The sequence below is a fragment of the Helianthus annuus genome, chromosome 4 (assembly GCF_002127325.2).
Source record: "Helianthus annuus cultivar XRQ/B chromosome 4, HanXRQr2.0-SUNRISE, whole genome shotgun sequence".
Taxonomy (NCBI): Eukaryota; Viridiplantae; Streptophyta; class Magnoliopsida; order Asterales; family Asteraceae; genus Helianthus; species Helianthus annuus.
The window spans coordinates 199,074,424-199,092,457 of record NC_035436.2 but is presented as its reverse complement, the minus strand read 5'-3'; the positions used below and the strand labels follow the sequence as shown (position 1 = coordinate 199,092,457).

General features: G+C 38.7%; 1 long non-coding RNA gene across 4 annotated transcripts; it reads left to right on the top strand.

The window, feature by feature from the left end:
• The first annotated feature begins 4,292 nt into the window (after positions 1–4,292).
• Positions 4,293–7,848, top strand: LOC110937840. 4 transcript variants are annotated; one of them, XR_002591076.2, is made up of 5 exons: positions 4,293–4,572; positions 5,048–5,124; positions 5,932–6,034; positions 6,529–6,770; positions 7,490–7,848. It is a non-coding gene; the product is annotated as an uncharacterized LOC110937840 (long non-coding RNA). The 4 variants fall into 4 exon arrangements; XR_004890819.1 differs by having other exon boundaries at positions 4,293–4,643; positions 4,774–5,124; XR_004890820.1 differs by having other exon boundaries at positions 4,293–5,124; positions 6,656–6,770.
• Positions 7,849–18,034: the final 10,186 nt, after the last annotated feature.

The window sequence follows — 18,034 nt, the reverse complement described above, 5'->3', positions numbered from 1 at the left end:
CTCGATACAAGACGAAAACGACAGATGCATGCACTAACAGTGCACCATTTTAGAAAACTGGTCCACCACTACAAAGATCGAATCATTACCACGCTGAGTACGGGGTAACCCCAACACAAAATCCATGCTAATATCTACCCAAGGTTGCTGAGGAATGGGTAGAGGCATATAAAGCCCTGCATTGGTAGCTGTGCCTTTTGAAACTTGACAGATCTTGCAACGTCTAACAAACCGATCAACATCCCTCCGCATAGTAGGCCAAAAATAAGAAGATTGCACCAATCGTAAAGTACGGTCTCTACCCACATGCCCTTCTCCATGCAGTTCTTTAATTATTTGAAGGCGGAGGCTGGAATTAGGAATACATAATTGATTTTCCTTAAAAAGAAAACCGTCATGCACAAGAAAATTTGTCCTCTTCCCAAACTACACATCCTGCAAAATGACAGAAAAAATATGGATCTGTTGTGAGCTGTTCCATGAGATTGTCTAGCCCGAGTACAACAACTCTCATAGAAACAAGCAGGCTACTCCTTCTGCTCAAGGCATCTGCCACACGATTCGAAATTCCAGACTTATGCTTCACAACAAAAGTAAACTTTTCCAAGAAAGCCATCCACCGGGCATGCTTATGTGATACTTTATCTTGACTGCGGATATGCCTCAACGAATCATGGTCTGTAAATAAAACAAACTCCTTGTGAAACAAATAATGACGCCAATGTTTCACAGCCTGGACCACTGCATAAAATTCAAGATCGTAAGTGCTATAACGTAACTTTGGCCCAGTCAACTTCTCACTGAAATAAGAAACTGGACGCCCCCCTTGACTTAGGACTGCCCCAATACCACCCTGCGAGGCATCTGTGTGCAGCTCAAAAACCCGAGAAAAATCTGGCAATATTTGAATTGGTGCTGTTGTAAGCTTTTCCTTGATTAACTGAAAAGCTGATTCTGCCTCCTCAGTCCATATAAAGGTCTTCCCTTTCATGCAGTCAGTCACTGGCGCCATAAGGGAACTGAAATTTCGAATGAATCGTCTATAAAAGGAAGCAAGACCATGGAAACTACGTACTTCAGTTATTGTAGTTGGAGTTGGCGATTGCTTGACAGTCGCTACCTTTGATTCATCCACCTGTATGCCGTCACCAGAAAAACCATACCCCAAAAATAGGACCTTAGGGACCATAAAGACACACTTCTTTTTGGCTGCATACAAGTTATCCCTACGGAGCAAGGTCAAAACCTGCCGTACATGCTTCACATGCTCATCAAAATTAGGGCTATAAATAAGAACATCATCAAAATAAACCACCACATATTTTTCCAATAAAGGGTCTAAACAACTGGTTCATTACCCGCATAAACGTACTAGGGGAATTGGATAAACCGAAAGGCATCATTAACCATTCATACAACCCTTCGTGAGTTTTGAAGGCAGTCTTCCACTCGTCACCCGGTCTAAGACGAATCTGGTAATACCCACTCTTCAAATCTAACTTCGTAAAAATAGTAGCACCACTAATCTGATCAAGTAAATCATCAAGTCGAGGAATAGGAAACATGTACCCCACAGTGATCTTGTTGACTGCACGACTGTCAACACACATACGCCATGTCCCATCCTTCTTTGGACTCAACAGAGAAGGAACAGCACAAGGACTCATGCTTTCCCGAACGTACCCTTTAGAAATTAAATCTTCAACCTGCCGATGTAATTCCTCATGTTCTTTTGGGCTCATTCTGTAATGGGGCTTATTGGGTAGTTGGGACCCCGGTTCCAAATCAATGTGATGTTGGATGTCTCGTAGGGGTGGCAACCCGGCAGGTAAATCATCTGGGAAAACATCAACAAACTCCTCGAATAACGGAACCATACATTCAGGAATCTCGACTTCCTCGGGCACTGGCTTCCCAATCAAAATAAAAACATTGTATGCTTCCTCCAACTCATTTTGAAACTGACTAATGGTCAAAAGAGTACCCGACTGTTTTGTTGCTAACTGCTTAGGCTTGCTAGGAACAAGAGTTATCTTCACACCACCAAACAGAAAGCTATAAGTATTTGACCGCCCATTATGCTCTATATTACGCTCATATTCCCAAGGTCTACCCAATAATAAGTGACGCGCGTCCATAGGGACCACATCACACACAACATCATCTTTGTACGTGGACCCAATAGAAATAGAAACAAGTGCCCTTTTAGATACCGTCACTTCACTTCCCTTTTTAAACCATTGAAGCTTATAAGGTTTCGGGTGACTCTCTGTCTTCAAGGCCAACTTTTGAACTGCCTCTTCGGAAATCAAATTGTCACAACTCCCCGAATCAATAACAAACGTGCAAACCTTTCCCAAAATAGTACATGTTGAGTGGAAGATGTTATGCTTCAGCCAGTCGTCTCCATCTGCCTTTGGTGTATAGCAAGAGCGTCTGACCACCAAGTTCACCCCAACATCACCGGTCACGACCTCTTCTTCATATTCAGTTTCTTCATCGTACACTGGGTTATTCTCATACTCTTCATACTGATCATCCTCAGACTCAGCAAATAAGTGTCTTTTACCAGCCCTTTTACACTCAGCTTGACGATGGCCTGTTTCACCGCATCTCCAACCCCTACTGCTAGCCCCCTTAGAAGTAGGCCCGGTATTGTTAACCCCCGGCTGTTGTTGACTAGGCCCGCCACGAGGTGCCCCACTGCCCGACCCAACGTTTCCTCCGGCAGAGGTAAACGAACCGCCCACCCGACGGTTTTGTTTCTCAAAGGCCAACGCCCGTTGGTGTGCCTCTGGAATGGTTAACGGATCAAAGAGGTTCACAGACTCCATGATTTGAACCCTCAGACCCCCAATATACCGAGAAACAAGTTGTTCCTCTGGTTCTTGAATATCGTTCCTAGCAATCAACTGGTAAAACTCCGTTGTATTATCATCAACCGATTTAGCCCCCTGTTTTAAATTTTGCAGACGCTGGTACATCAACCTTTGAAAGTTATGAGGCAAAAAGTTGGACCGCAAGCACTTCTTCATCTTGGTCCATGTCACGATCCTTGACTTTCTGAGCCTGTTTCGTGTTAACTTCAATTGTTGCCACCACGCAGAGGCCCTACCGCGTAACCTGGTAGCGATCAAGGCCACCCACTTATTTTCAGGCACCTCCTTGTATTCAAACACCTCCTCCACGGTAGCCAACCAATCGATGAACCCCTCCGGATTCAAACTAGACCCATCAAATTCTGGAATATCAATCCTTATCCCAGAATCCCAACGCCTGTTACCCCCTCCACGTTCACCCCTTGGTCGCCATTCCTGATCGTCTTTGGAAGTCGAACCATCACCAAATGGGTTACTAAAGTCAGAACCATACCCGTCATTGGGTCTCTGCCTCCTACGATTGATCAAGTCGGCCATCCGGTCAGTCAACTGATCGACCACTTGATCCAACCGTTGATCCACTCTCGCCATAAGTCGCTGCTCCAACTCCCGTTCATAAACTTCATCGAGAGGTCTGGTGTTGTTTCTCCTCAGAGGCATTTTGAGCCAGGAATTCGGCTCTGATACCAACTGATGTAGTGCGTGAAGCGATAACAAAGAACGAACACGTTGATTCTGTGAATACCCGTATAGGTCTTTTCCCACCCCCAAAATTCAACCCAAAGGGCACGGAATTTGAAGTGAAAAATTCAGTAGTTTCAAAATTTAAGTCTGATTGTTCCAATTACTAGAGGGACACATAAATAAGAACAAAAATTCGAAATGGGCCTAGAAAAGATAACAGGCCAAACACAAGCTCAAAAACAAAATGCCCAAAATACCTCAAAAAAACATAAAAATGCAAATAACTAATAGAAATAAGCGTTTCACCTAGTCACACGCCCAAAACGGACCCCTGTAGCCCAAGTTAGAGCCATTTTAGTGAAGCCCCTTTTATTACACGATCTTGGGCCTCCAAATACAAGATGGCTCGCTCCTCCACACTTGGGCCCGCATCAGAAACCTAAACGACATGCCAATGAAGCCCAGCTCAGCTGGGTGGAGGTGTGAGGGTTTTACCCTCTGGTCACGGGTTCGATCCCGGGCTAGAGCGGTTTTCCCGCACGGGTGAGCTAAGGGGTCGACTACCAGCCGGTCGAAAGCTGGTGTGGGCTGGACCTTAGGGGGGGCCCGGGGGTCGATCCCGGGGGGCGGAGGTACTTCGTCTAGGTGTGTTCCGCTGAGCCATTCAAAAAAAAAAAAAAAAAAAAAAAAAAAAAAAAAAAAAAAAAAAAAAAAAAAAAAAAAATGAAACGGTGAAACGGTGGGAAGCAATCAATCATGAAGTCAATTAGGTTTCACTGCTTCATTATAATGATCATTGCTTCATTATTGATAGTTGAAACCCAAGATTCATCAATTGAAATCGATTGAAACGCCCGATTGAATATTTCATCCCTTCCATTTGATTCTTGCACCACACATAAATCTACCATCACCGATATCTATTTCCAGAAGACATATCAAGAATCAAGTCAACAGGGTCAACAACGAAGCTCTCCTGCTTCGAAATTAAAAATGGATTCACATGCTGGTAAGTTCTTTTAGTGTTGATTATTTTGATCTGATCGGTGCACTTGATCAAATCAACTTTATAATCTTCAGGTAATTAATGTATAATTTTCTACTATTTTTATATTGTATTAAATCTTTTGTGATTTTAATCAATACCTACTTGAATCTGCCTTTTATTTCGCACCCATTGTTGTTGATTTAGTTAAAAATGGTTTTGAAGGGGTTTCAATTCATGCATTGAAGAATGAACACAGTTCTTAAGCAGAGACCATGTTAAATCAATGATTTCTCTTTCGTTTGATCGAGTTTCTAGGGGCAGTCATATATATCTGTTACGGATTGGATGAGTTGTGAGCTTGACTTCAAAGAAACTTCTATATTTGTTATCGTTTGTGCTTAACTTTTGTTTGTGTCTATGAAGTGTTCGATGAAATGCACCAATGGGCTTTCTATTAAAAATATAAAATTATTTGAGTAATTTATTTTTGAAACAGGTTTACTAATAGTGGATCTTCGTTTTGGTGATGTCATTGATGACGCGGCTCGATACTTTAAGTATGCATATGACAGAGTGAGTAATAAAAAATTATTTTTAAATAGTTTTAGTTAAGAGTTCATTAGACTAAATCTTGGCATATTTACTCAACAAAGAGCTAATAGAAAGGGTAAAGTTCACTAACCCATTTCGACTGCTAAGTGAAGGATTATGTTGCCATTTTTAGTGATTACCTTAATGGCTGCATTTTTATTATTTTTCAATATGGACTGCTTTTCATCAAAATCCTTCAACAGCAGCTTGCACAACTCTCTTTAGTCTCATGTTGTCAGTGGCTTCTAATTTTGGAACTCTTACGAATTCTGTTCTGAATCAAATCTAGGTGAATCGTCATCTGCATTTCATTTCAATAGTTTAAAATTTGAATTTTGGAACTCTCTGTTTATATCTGGAGTTACTGGCTTCTAATGTAGTTAGTGTCTGATCATTTTAGTCTTTTTTTAAGTTTGTATCGTTTATCTAACTTGACTAGTGGAATATACAGGTCACTGTTCCATCTATAGCATTAGTTTTCAACGAATATCTATATGCACTCAAGAGTCAAACATGATACAAGCATTTACATGCAGTTGATCTTAATATTTCATTCGTTGATTACTTTATTATCTTCTTTATTTAGTTAAAAAGCACACTCATCTGTAACTAAACTGATTTTTTAATTTGTTTTGTTGAATTTTCCAATATAATAAGATAAACAATGGGCTTTTTGCATAAGGATTATAGTAAGTTATGTGTGAGTTTTTTAGTGTTATATTTTTTCTTTTTAGTTTTTTTTTTTGTCTTTTAATTGTTAGTAACGTTTATGAGATATGTGTGTTTTAGGTTGGATTTGCTGTTGGACTCTTGGAGTGAACTCTGTTCTCAAGTTAGCGCAGCCGCCTCTGGTAGCCACAGTTTGAGAAACATGTCATTTTGGAACGACTGAGTATGGATGGCCTGCTAACTCTTTCTTTGTCTTTTTTTCATAACTAAGAATGCATTAGTTATGATTACAGAAACCAATATTATAACAATGATAATCTGACTCTTTCAATAAACTATTTCGGACCTGCAACTTTAAACCCATTTGATCCCTTCTCCTTTTAACTGCATTTTAATTTTTTATATGATCCCTTTGAGACAATGTGCAACTCAATTCATAAGTAAACAGGTTGAAATTGCCACCTAACAAGTCAAATGGGTTGTGTTTAAATAATTAGCTACATGGGGAACGGGTCAAACGGTTAAAAGTACCCGCAATGTCTAATTTTTAATGCATATCAAGTTGTTTTTAGCCAAGGATTTAGTTTATTATTATAATATATGTTTTTATAAATTATAGTGGGTATTGGGAATTGTTTATTATACTGTTTTGAGATTGCTTATCCAAAGTTATAATTTGATTATTTGTGATTCAAATAAGTTGGTTTAAATAAGCAGTGTGAAGTTTCTTTTTCCAAACTCTCAATAAGCAAACTGAAGAAACACGGATTCACCGCCGGGGTGATTGTGACCGCTTTCTCTAAGAGGATGGAGAATCACACCTTGTTTTTCCTCTTGAACCTAGATCTGCAATGAAGAAGATAGAAAAGTGGGGATGTAGAGATTGCCGGTAGGAGAAGAATCCCTTATTCCAGCTACAAAAAGTGTGACGGCTCCATATCTTGTGCCCTAATAATGAGGTGAACACCTCTTTATATAGGAGACATGGGCCTCCCCTAACCTCAATGGGCCAGGCCCAGTTAGGGGTTATCTCTACAAGTCCCTAGCCCAATGTAGCGTAAACTACAACGCGTTAGGCCTCACAGTTGGGTTAGTAACCAACAATAGTAAATAATTAATATAAAATCAATAAGTAACGGGAATGTCCGACCGCTCGGGTCGTGTCCAATACCATACCCCATCACAAAATACATTTTTTAGTAAGCATTCACACAAAAAAGGAACAAAATGTGTTTGTGGGTCAATACAGCCCGATCCGTTCATGTTGCCACCTTGATAGTCTTTTCTAATTTGACTTACATTTTAATAAATTATAGGTTAGGAAGTGTAATTTGAAATTACTTCTTGATACCCTTACTGAAGAACCCAGCTTGAAATATGAATACAAAGTCCTATTTGAATATGTGTTGCTTGCTGGCGACAGCTACATGTTTGCCCCATTTAACTTTGCTCTCTCCTTATCATCTTGGTTCATCTCAATAAGCTTCTCGAAATATGATTTTTATATCTTCATAATGCATAAAACCTTCGTGATCATTTTATATAAACAGTTTTGGTCAACCTGATTCGACCCATTACCCAACTCGACCATCTTGCGACCTCTAATATTGGGGTTATGTGTGTAATTTGGCTCATTTTGGGTTGCATTAATACTTGCTTTTGGTCTTATATTTTGCAGCATTGATGATGCAAAGAGGATAATTGATCTTGTTACAGGCATTCCTTGCAAAATCAACCTCAGCACATTCAACCCGCATAGTGGGTCCCGCTTCCAACCCTCAACAGATAATGATCGAGTTTAGAAATACGCAGACTGAAAGTGGTTGCCCTGTGTTCAGGAGACTGAGTAGGATTGATGGTCAAATGGCTGCCTATTGTCAACTCGGTAACCCAGGTGATTAACAAGCACCTTTCCTCAAAGTCCTACCAAGTCTTTTGAAACTTTTGCGATATCCCTTGGTGTAAACGTATTAACTTGTACATCATGTTTTAAGTGTGGTGTGTTTGTTTGAATGACAAATCTATTGTTTTTTGTAAGTTCTTTTTTAGAAATATACCAATATGGTAATCTACCTTACGGGTATAGTAGATGTGAAGTGTTGTGGGTAAGTTTGTGATATGTTCACGCCCCGTATTATTTACTCTGCCGCAACGCGCGGGTTTCCCACTAGTTTTTAACTAATCATGATAACTATAATCGTTTATTTTTATCTCGTTAACATATTATCATTTATTTCTTCAATCAGCTTAATATATATATATATATATAGGTTTTTTCTTATTTTTTACTAGCTTATTATAACTCTTTTCTATTTAATTTTTTTTATCAATTAATTGTTTATTTTTTAAGAGTAAAATATAATTTCAATCCCTGTGGTTTATACTCAATCACACATACATCCCTCATTTGAAAAACGACTATTCTAATCCATGTGGTTACCAATTGTAATCAATCAAGTCCTTCTATGAAACGTCCATTAGTGAATCGTTAGTATTATGGTTGAATAACCATAATACCCTCGAGGGACTAAAATCGCAACAAAAAAGTCTTCTCATCTTTAAAGTAAATGTTATTTGGGACTCCAGATGACCTTCACTTGTAACGCTCTATCCCGTTTATATCAATATTTAAACAATCGGATATTTTGAACCTACATTTTTTTTGTTTTAAAACACATAACTTATACAAAAATATTTTTTTCCGTCTGGGTTGTCACTTAACCGAAACATATAAGTCCTATGTTTTAAAATAAAAATATGGGACCAAAATATCCAATTGTTAAAAATATGATAAGAACGGGATAGAGTATTATAAGTGGTATTAGAGCAATATATCAATTTACTCTTACTAGAGTTTGGGTTTCATACCTAGGTCAAAACCCACTTCATGACATGTCGTAGCCCTGACCCCGACCCCACCCCGTGAGCGGGCGCCACGAGCACGAGCCGGTGGTATCGGTGTTTATTAAATTTGCAGCGGAATTAAAACATCAAGATCGTAGTTAGGAAATAAATTCAGAGCTTGTAAAACATCAAACTTTTTATATTAAACAGATGTGCTAAAATCGATAGTTCATTGATAATGTATTTATAGGGATAAACCCTAACTTGCTGAAAATATAACTTCTTCTTTTATTCAGTTAATTTATAGCCACTTTATTTAAGTCTTTAGTGCTCCATAGCTGGCTTCTAATAGCTTCACATCAAATTACCTGAAACGTGTTTTAAAAATATTTTATCAGTAAGAAATACTGGCGAGTTCATTCCATTTTATAAAAAGACACATTGTTATAACTTTACAACATCTAGTTTTTACATTTGTTTATATCTTAACAATTTCTCAAACAGTATTGCTACTGGGGCACAATTTCCCGCGTGCTTGTGGTCATGCTACCATTGGCTAACTCTTTGTCCAAATGTAACGAGTGTCAAGTAATGTACACAAAACCCCACATACCGATAGTAATTGCAGAATATAAAAATTTAATCACTGTAAGTATAACTGATAAACAATTAGGGTTTTGTAAAGCATTTTAAATATGGCTCACAATAATGTGAGAAAAGGAGAATGACTCGCTTTGTAAACTTATGTTTTACTACGGGCTTCCTAGTGATATTTTCTGATTATTTTCTTGAGTTCCTATTAAAAATATACAATGCAATGTGTTAGTATAATAACCCAATTCAATTTTATCAATACGTCATGAGACAGAACCCCAACTTAGTTTACAAAGCATAGCCTTTTTCAGGCAGCGCTTTGGCATCAGTTGCTATGTCTAAGATCGATCGGACAGAGTATCGAATCAGTGATCAGGGGTTAAAACACTTGCAACGGGGCAGAGCTTCGTGATTTTAGGGGTATATTATCCAGCTAATATTGAGAGGGAAAGAAAGATTGTGAGCGAGTTAGGACTGTGGCTGAACTGCTCAATTTATAGTTGTTTCCGGACCCCGTCACGCCCCGCGATGCACACAGGCTTCGGCTGTCGCGGACCGCCACACCCCCTAGTGTTGGGATTGAACCCTAACAGAGGAACAGATAATGTAAAGCCAAAACCGGATCCCATCAGTGGACTTCAAATAAGCAGCAGTTTACTCTAATCTCTCCCCTTGACAGTGGTTATCTAACAACTGATAATCTTAAGTGCTGCTCAACTACAACAACTGATAAACCAAACTCTGATGATTACCTAACAACTGCTAAAGACAAACTCTGTTGCTCTATCTACTGCTGTTTCCTAAGTGCTGCTGAAGACTCAAGCACTGCCCTCTCAAAGACTGATCACCTTTGAAGAAAGCATTGAAGACTCAACATCTGTGCTAAGGCTACAACATTGGAACGTGAAGCAGTAGTTTTCATTTTGTTTTGTATGTTAGTGAATATCAGATGTTACATAACAGTAGTTTGTATAGGACAGTATTTGTAGTTTGTTAGGTCGTTAGATGTCACTATCATGGTGACGTCAGCTGAAGTATATCAGCAGTTTGGTTTGCCTATAAGTATGACAGTACTCTGTACTGTTACACTTGATCGTTTTGAGTGAGTTCTTCTCCTCAATTCATCCTTTCATCTTGTGCAACCAACTCTGGTGTATCAGGCTGAGGGGGAGTTTAGATTGTAAGCTTTTACTGTAATCTTTTGCTTTTATGTAAATCATTTGTATCAATGAAAAGCAATTGTTTATCAATCTATACTTTCCTTTGTTTGTGTTTACAAAGTTTGCTACTCATTTCCGCTGCACTTATTCGTTTTATGCAAACAAACACGAATCATGACAGCCTCAGATCCTAACAATTGGTATCAGAGCTTGGACAGTCAAATTCGATCTAACAATCAATTTGACATAACAGTTTAGCTCAAAATTCATTGATACTAAGGTTGGTTGCATTCAGTTGAAAAACAGAGTAAGAAACAAATCATGATCAAAATGGTTTTTCAAAAACTCTGTAAATCAACCAAGATGTCATATGACACACAACTCTCACACAACAAATGTTTTCATACATATGTCACTCATAGTTTTCAAATCTGAAAAAGATCTGATAAATTATGAGTTCGTTCGATGTTTTCAATATTGATTTCATTTGTTGTTCTGATGTTTGTGATGTTTATAATAAACACTAAAGTATGTACCTCAGATCAGCAAAACTTGTGTTCATCTAAAACACCTGCATACTGCTGATATCGAAAAGAGGGAGAAAAACTTTAGTCAAAATCTCTCATGTGTTCAAAGGAAAGTTGAGTACCTTCAAAAGGACCAAATCAACTTCGTCTAACACATATTGAGAAAAATAAAATGTTAAAACAGTCATAATCATAAGTAATGTGAGATCTGAACTAAAACATGCTTAAACATGGTCAGATGTCTTAAAACATTGCTTCAAAGTGATTATGGACAAAGCATGTTCAAAATATAATCTCCTAGTGAGTGATTCTGAACATGTAAATAAACAGGGTAAAAAAGGGAAAATGAACAAATCCCAAAGTGTAGCTATCTCAAAACTTTTGAAATCAAAAGAAGAGAGCATAAGCAGAAAACACTTTTGAGGTTAAAGTTAGGTCATCAGTGGTCATCATGCAACTGTGTGCATTTATCAATACAGAAATTGTTCTGGTAACAATGGCATATCCAGTGATGGTGTTTAAAAGAAATTCACAATCAATTGACAAGAAAATGACCCAAACAATGGTCAGAATAACTTGAGAATAACTTGATCGTTTACTTGAAAAAGCTGTCAGATCCTTTTGATTTTCTCCAAAACATCCTTTAATTTTTCTAAGGTGTTTTCTTCTATAATAAAAACCAGATATATTTTATTCTTCTATGAAATATATTTTGTTCTTTTATGTTTTTAGTAAAAGTTCATCTCTGGTCTGGATGTAATTACCTTGTTTTTGTGTGTAATTACTATCCCTAAAACTGGTCAAGAGGAAATGACATACATACCAAGGTCATGTTAAGCTCAAGTTAGGTTTCCACTGATCATAAATTGATTGCAAATTGACTTAGACTACTGAGATACTCATGTTCTAGTTCCAGTAATTAGACACAAAATGAGCAGCTCATGTAGAAATGTCTTCATCATCTGGGATGCTGAACCATTGTCTAAACAATAGACATTTGGCAAAACCTTGAACATGTTTCCTTGCAGATAACTGCTGGTAATTTAGTCTTGATAATTTACATCTAAAATGCATTTTATCAAGAATAGCATTTCTGGTACTAAACAGATGATAGATTCCTACATCTGAACAAACAGATGCTAAATTATCAGTAGGTGGTCAAAACACTGCTGCACAACCAGTTGTTATTCTTATCCACTGTTGTATCTAAAATGCTGTTGTGCCTTAACATCTGCTCTCTAAAATCTGTCCATTGCTAAAGTGTCAACCTCTGCTCTTCAAAAACACTGATGTTTAAAATCTTTGTTCCATCCACTGCTACACCCACCATTTCATTTTATTACCGTTGTAACTACTGATACTTGATCCATCAGTAGTTGTCAAAACAACTGTCCTCCATCATTTACCATTCCATCAGATGTTTGACACGTGGTCAGTTTTTAGCCTTCAGATCAAAATAACCGCTGCCATATCAGCAATCACTTTTTCCCTAAATAAAACCCTGATTAAATCCAAACAGAGGATTACACTGTCGAATTGAATTCCAAACATTCTCTTCACAAAACAGTTTCCATCTCATAACTTTAAAAACTTCTTCGATCTTCTTCATCCAAAATGACGAAACCAAAATTGAAATCAAAATCAAAACCATCTTCTTCCACCACAACAGCAGATGCCACTCAAATGGCTGCTGAAACACCGAAGATTCGCTACAAATCTCCACACAACTATGTAGGTATACTCACAAAACCTACCGATAACCACACCTTCGATTCCATCCTTGACATCCTTTCTGCATCAAAGTACAAAACTTTGATAACAGCAGATGCTCCCATTTACCTTGATACCCAGAGAGAGTTCTGGAAAAACGCCACCCTTGAAAAACAAGGAGATATCATTGCTGCCATCAACTCCTCGATACAGGGTAAGAAGGTAAATATTTCACCAAAATCCATCTCTGAAATCTTTAAACTCGATGATCTAAATGGAAGAACATCATTTTCAAAAGATGAGTTGAAAAAGGATTTCATAAACAGGGGCTATGCAGAAGAACCCAAAAAGGATACCCTACAAAAGGGCTACTTCCCTTCTGCACCCAGATTTTTATTCCACACACTGCTCATGTGTGTTTCAAATAAAACAACGCCCTTCAATGAGATACCAACAAAAATTCAATGTCTGGGATATGCAATTTTGAACGATAAAAATTTTAACTACTCCCAGGCAATATTTGATGATTTGGTAAAGAACGTTGATAATAAGGCTTTTCTGCTCTTTCCGAGATTTCTAAGCTATTATTTTGAACAAACATTTGTAGAGAAAGATGTAGAACTGCCCAAACAAGGTGTCTCATTCAAAATAAACTGTTTAACAATAGAAACTTTTTCAAGAATGATGGCACCTATAAAATTAAAAACAAAAGAGGCAGAGCAGGTTTTAGAAACTGCCACTGACCCTGTAGCAACCACTGCTGAGCCCACTGCTCCAGGTGATCAAAGTAGCACACCCACTGCTTTGAAACCAACACATGCCACCAAAAAGACCAAAAGAAAACCATCCAGAAAACCCACCAAACCCACACCAAAGGAAACTCTGGAAGATGAGATCCCAGAGTTAATGCCAGTGACAACACAAAAGTCACAAGAAACCACTGCTGCTACTTCCTCACAGCAGTCGGTAGAAAGATCTCAACCCCAGCCTCAAACTCCTCTTGCATCCTCACAAAAGGATCAAGTTGTAAGCACAGGGACACCACAATATGAAGCTCTAGGTCCACTCGGATCTATCTTCCACAGTCCTGATCCCAAGGACATGTCTCTTTCTACCCCCACACCCTCACCAATAATAATGCCACAATCAATAATACCCCTGTTGCATGCAGTTGATATCGCACAGACAAAAACCAGTTCCTCTCAATCACCTATTACTGAGAGCATACCTCCACAAGTGACTGGGTCTGATGCTAATACCTCTGCTATCCCAGCAACAGTTGAGGAGGTTACACCCCTTGAGTTACATGTAACTCTTGGTGGTAGTTCAAGTGGAGCAGCAACTACAACTGATGGATCAACAGATCTTCAGTTGGACAGTTGTTTCATAACTAAGACTCCCTTGGAGGCAATTTCTTCCATGGCAACATCGGTAACCACCAGTGAGTTAAATATAACCACTGGTACCATCAAAGGTCTGTCGGTTGCTGAAGAAAGAAGTCCCCAGTACCAAGAACAAGGGGCATCAATGGATGATATTTGGGATTCACTTCCTAAGTCAAACATTGATACAACCACTGCTGGTGGGGATTCAGATGATCCTGTTAATTCAGGTGATGATTCAAGATATAATGAATTGACAGCCAGAGTTGAAAACCTGGAATCTTCAGTTGCAGAAATAAAAGATATGGTGCAGCAGCTGTTAGAAGCTCAAATAGCCCAATCTTCTGCTCCTCCTGCTCAAGCACCTGCTCCACAAGCATTTGCTGCAAATGAGCTATGGAATATTCTCCAACCACTGATTGAACATCAGCAACAATTGGCTGCTAAACAGCATGCGAATCAAGTCAAAATGCTGACCAACATGGTGGAATCTCGGTTCAAAGACACTCAAGCAGACATCAAGGCTATAAAGGCCAGCATACAACAGAATGCTCAAAGTGAGAAAGCTCCTTCTGCCATTTTCTTCATGGACACACCCCTGGCAGATAATGCCAAAAGGGGGAGAAAACCAGGTTGAAAAAGAAAGGTATAGAAGATGGGGTGTACATTGAACCAGAGAAACCCAAAACCTCACAAACTTCAACAGCTGATACAGCAGTAGTTACAAAAACTGTTATCAGTAGCCAAACAGCTGCCATCTCATCAACACACACACCTTCAACACACACCACCTCATCACACACCATCACAACTACTGTTCCACCACCACCTGTGTCTATAACACAAAAACCACCACTATCATCATCTACAATCACATCACCACCACTGCCTCCTGCAATAAAGCAGAAGACAGCAGATGTTACAACATCTGCTGTAGTGACAACAGTGATTGAAGCACCAGTTGTTTCAACCACTGTTAGTCAATCACAATCACAAACCACTGATCCCCAAAAACATCATCAGTCTCCTCTTCAAAAAGAAGAAAGGTCTTCATTCCTGATGATGAGTCACCACCACCATCACCACCTTCAAATATCATTTCCCATTCTCCATCCCCTGCTCAAAAGCAGAAGACAACTACTGATACATCAGTAATTGTAATGACAACAGCAGTTGAGACACCAGTTGTTTCAACCACTGTTAGTCAGACATCCACAACTGCCCTAATTCTTCCTATATCTCTTCCCATATCACAACCACAGCTCCTAAAAAGAAAAAGAAAGCCAATTACTGCCGATGAAGGGATACATGATCCAAATGCTGAAAAATATCCACTAGAGCTTGATGCCATCAAAAATGAGATGAGACAGTTTTATACAGAAGCAGACCCATCAAAAAGAAAATTCTCCTCACTCATCGGCTATATAGCTCCAGAAGATATAAATGATTATCTCAAGATAAAGGCAAGGCAAGCTAAAGTTAAAGCCAAGGTTGACAGTGAGAAAGAAAAACTAAGCGAAGAAGGCATTGCGAATAGACTGGAGTTCTACCTTGCAAAGGTTAAGCAGATGGAAGAATATGCACAAGAGCTAGACAAAGAAAAGGCTGATCAAAAGAAGAGATTGAGAGAACAGCTTCTAGCCTTCATCATGAAAGAAAAGTTCTATCCAGCTGAAGAATCCCAGTTTAAAGAATGGCCATTAGTAGCTTTGAAGCATGAGGCTGAAAGGATCCAAAAGGTCAAAAATGATCCCTCAAAGAAGAAAACTGCTCCAAACTGGAGTAAGTACAAAAGACTCATTGCTGATCTCACTGCTGAGTATAAAAGGAAGAAAAGGGAGTTGGTGGATGCTAAGATAGGCACTGCTGAAGCCATATCAAAATGGTCTAGGCAACAAACTGATGAAGCTTATGAAAGACTTGAGAAGCAGAGGATGAAAGCCTCTAACCCTCCCAAAAAGTCTGACTACAAAAAGCTTCAAGAACAAGTCAAACTTTTCGAAACACAGATCAGCACAGCAGAAGATTTTATCACAAAGCTGAGAAAAGAAAAGAAGGAAATGCTGTCTGCTGAAGTAGATAAGAACAAAGAAGCTGAACAGATTGAAGAAGCTATGAAGAAAATAGCTTCAGATAAAGAAAGATTGGCTAAACTACAAGTCCTTGCCAAAAAGGTTAAAGTAGTAAGCCAAAAGTCATCAGCAGGCATCACAAACAGTGAGCTGATTGACAAAGAAGTTGAAGCAGATATAGCTGAAGCCAACAAGATCATTGATCAAGCATTCGTACGAGTGTCTGAAGCTCATGATGCTGCTCTTCACTTCTTCAGGCCAATCACTTCAAGTTCATCATATAATAAATCTCTCCCAAGAAACCCATTGAGTTCAAAAATACTAAAGTGGATGTCTGATCAAAAGACCCACGTATTGACTTTGCTCAGATTCAATGGTGATGTGAAGCATATATCAAGGAATCAGGCACTAGGCCTAAGTGCTGAAGATCTACAGGATCTCCTTGAGCTTACACTGTGTAGGGATGAGGATGATACAAGTTCCAAGGATTTTGAGGAAGAATTTAAAAGAAAAGCAAAGGAACTTCTGATGAAGAATAAAGGTCCGGAATAACGAAGGGTTTTGGCATTATCTGTTCCAGGGGGAGATTGTTGGGATTGAACCCTAACAGAGGAACAGATAATGTAAAGCCAAAACCGGATCCCATCAGTGGACTTCAAATAAGCAGCAGTTTACTCTAATCTCTCCCCTTGACAGTGGTTATCTAACAACTGATAATCTTAAGTGCTGCTCAACTACAACAACTGATAAACCAAACTCTGATGATTACCTAACAACTGCTAAAGACAAACTCTGTTGCTCTATCTACTGTTGTTTCCTAAGTGCTGCTGAAGACTCAAGCACTGCCCTCTCAAAGACTGATCACCTTTGAAGAAAGCATTGAAGACTCAACATCTGTGCTAAGGCTACAACAGTGGAACGTGAAGCAGTAGTTTTCATTTTGTTTTGTATGTTAGTGAATATCAGATGTTACATAACAGTAGTTTGTATAGGACAGTATTTGTAGTTTGTTAGGTCGTTAGATGTCACTATCATGGTGACGTCAGCTGAAGTATATCAGCAGTTTGGTTTGCCTATAAGTATGACAGTACTCTGTACTGTTACACTTGATCGTTTTGAGTGAGTTCTTCTCCTCAATTCATCCTTTCATCTTGTGCAACCAACTCTGGTGTATCAGGCTGAGGGGGAGTTTAGATTGTAAGCTTTTACTGTAATCTTTTGCTTTTATGTAAATCATTTGAATCAATGAAAAGCAATTGTTTATCAATCTATACTTTCCTTTGTTTGTGTTTACAAAGTTTGCTACTCATTTCCGCTGCACTTATTCGTTTTATGCAAACAAACACGAATCATGACAGCCTCAGATCCTAACACCTAGCTAGGGTTAGGGTTGTCTAGTCACGATTATAGGTGTGCCACGTGTGTGTGACACGTGTCGTCAAGGGTGTCCGGCAAGTCATGGGGCCGTCGTGCCCCGCGAAACGTTTAGGGAAATCTTTCGCGGGCCGCGACAGGCTTAAAATCTTTTTTTAGTTGTTTTTTATTTTAAATAATGTTATACGGGTTCGGTTTTTTATTACGGAATGTTTTAATACGTTTTTGAGGGTTGTTATATGACATGTATGAATACTTACTCAAATCTCTAAATTGTTCAAGTATTATACACATACAAGTAAGTATGATGATTATAAACATCATCAACTTCATCATAAGATCAAAACACATTTAGTATAAAAACTCATCATACACAAATTCCCCACATACCTTAGGCTAGAAATAGCTAGATGGTTCAAAATCCTCAATCGTGCAAGGAAAACCACCTCAATTTCATCTTCAATTGCTGAATTTTGTGATTTAGGGCTAAAGAGAGAAGAATCCTCTCTTTCTCTCTAGTACGTTCCACACACACACTCTATGTGTATGTTTTAATTTCA